Below are 2,936 nucleotides of genomic sequence, written 5' to 3' on the forward strand. Positions count from 1 at the left end.
AAGCACTCCCTGCAATCGATTCGGTTACTTATAATTGTACCAAAAATCACGTTAAGCCCCTAATCTTGTGAAGATTTCAATTACACTTCCTAATAAAATTACACTTAAAAACATATTAAATTATCTTCATTCCACCACTGAAAATTAAAAAAAAAAAAAAATTTCGACCAATCGCGTGAAAAATGAAGAAATTACCCTTACCTGCCATCGTTCGATTTGATCGCTAATACTTTTGTTTCAACATGAAACAACCAAGAGGTTGTTCTACTAACTAAATTAAAGTATATTCCATATTCTATTGACTTTTTGTAAATGAATTACGACGATTTGATTTTTTGGCCAGAATTTAGCTGCCCAAAAAATTGTTTTCGATCAGATTTTTTTCCGATGTGATAATAATCGTATAGAAATTCTGGTTCATATCATATAATTTTTTTTAGATATCTTTGTTTCCGAGCACTCTCTGCAATCGATTCGGTTACTCATAATTGTACTGAAAATCACTTTAAACCCCTAATCTTGTGATGATTTCAATTACACTTCCAAAAAAAATTATACTTGAAAACATATGAAATTATATTCATTCGATCATTGGAAATTAAAAAAAAAAAAGAATTTTTTGTTTTGACCATTAACGGGAAAAATGAAGAAAATACACTTACGTCCCATTGTTCAATTTGATTGCTAATACTTTTGTCTCAACATTAAACAACCAAAAGGTTGTTCTACTAACTAAATTAAAGTGTATTACAAGTTTTAATGAATTTTTGTAAATGAATTACGACGATTTGACATTTCAGACGGAATTTTAGCTGCCCAAAAAACTGTTTCCGATCATATTTTTTTCAATGTCATATTAATCGTATAGAAATTCTTATTCATATCCTATAATTTTTTTTGAAATCTTTGTTTCGGAGCACTCCCTGCAATCTATTCGATTACTCATAATTGTACCGAAAATCACGTTAAACCCCTAATCTCGTGAAGATTTCATTTACACTTCCAAATAACATCACACTTAAAAACATATGAAATTATCTTCACTCCACCATTGGCAATAAAAAAAAAAAAAATTCGACCAATCACAGGAAAAATGATGAAATTACACTTACGACCCATTGTTCGATTTGATCGCTAATACTTTTGTTTCATCATTAAACAACCAAAAGGTTCTTGTACTAACTAAATTAAAGTGTTTTCCTTGTTCTTTTGACTTTTTGAAATTGAATTACGACGATTCGACTTTTCAATCGGAATTTTAGATGCCCAAAAAACTATTTTCGATCCGATTTTTATCGATGTTATAATAATCATATACAAATTCTGGTTCTTATCATATAACTCGTTTTAGGTATCTTGGTTTCAGAGCTCTCCCTGCAATCGATTTGCTTACTCATAATTGCACTGAAAATCACGTTAAACCCCTAATCTTGTGAAGATTTCAATTGCAATTACAAATAAAATTACTCTTAAAAACATATGAATTTATCTTCATTCCACCATTAAAAAAAAAAAAAACAAAAATTCGACCAATCACTGGAAAAATAAAGAAATTAAACTTAGGTCCCATTGTTCGATTTGATCGCTAATACTTTTGTTTCAGCATAAAACAACCAAAAGGTTGTTCTACTAAGTAAATTAAATTGTATTCCATGTTTTATTGCCTTTTTGTAAATAAATTTCGACGATTTGACTTTTCGGCCAGAATTTTAGCTGCCCAAAAAAACTGTTTCCGATCAGATTTTTTTCGATGTCATAATAATCATATAGAAATTCTGGTTCATATCATATAATTTTTTTTAGATATCTTTATTTTGGAGCACTCCCTGCAATCGATTCGGTTACTCATAATTGTACCGAAAAACACGTTAAAACCCTAATCTTTTGAATATTTCAATTACACTTCCAAATAAAATAACACTTAAAAACATATGAAATTATCTTCATTCCACCATTGAAAATTAAAAAAAAAAAAAAATTCGACCAATCACAGGAAAAATGAAGAAATTACACTTACGACCCATTGTTCGATTTGATTGCTAATACTTTTGTTTCATCATGAAACAATTAAAAGGTTCTCCTACTAACTAAATTAAAGTGTTTTCCATGTTCTATTGACTTTTTGTATATGAATTACGACGATTCGACTTTTCAGCCAGAATTTTAGCTGCCCAAAAAACTCTTTCCGATCAGATTTTTTTCGATGTCACAATAATCGTATAGAAATTCTGGTTCATATCATACAATTCGTTTTAGATATCTTGGTTTCAGAGCACTCCCTGCAATCGATTCGGTTACTCATAAATGTACCAAAAATTACGTTAAACCCTAATCTTGTCAAGATTTCAATTACACTTCCAAATAAAATTATGCTTAAAACCATATAAAATTTCTTCATTCCACCACTGAATATTAAAAAAAAAGAATAATTTTTTTTCTCCCAATCACAGAAAAAATGAAGAAATTACTCTTACGTCCTATTATTCGGTTTGATTGCTAATACTTTTCTTTTAACACGAAACAACCAAGAGGTTGTTCTACTAACTAAATTAAAGTGTATTCCATGTTCTATTGACATTTTGTATATGAATTACGACGATTTGACATTTTGGCTGGAATTTAGCTGCCCAAAAAAATATTTCCGATCAGATTTTTTTCGATGTCATAATGATCGTATAGAAGTTCTGGTTCATATCTTATAATTCGTTATAGATATCTTTGTTTCGGAGCACTCCCTACAATCGATTCAGTTACTCATAATTGTACCTAAAATTACGTTAAACCCTAATCTTGTCAAGATTTCAATTACACTTCCAAATAAAATTATGCTTCAAACCATATAAAATTTTCTTCATTCCACCACTGAAAATTAAAAAAAAAGAATAATTTTTTTTCGACAAATCACCGAAAAAGTGAAAAAATTACAATTACATCCC

Source organism: Diospyros lotus, chromosome 6 (assembly GCF_014633365.1).
Source record: "Diospyros lotus cultivar Yz01 chromosome 6, ASM1463336v1, whole genome shotgun sequence".
Classification (NCBI taxonomy): domain Eukaryota; kingdom Viridiplantae; phylum Streptophyta; class Magnoliopsida; order Ericales; family Ebenaceae; genus Diospyros; species Diospyros lotus.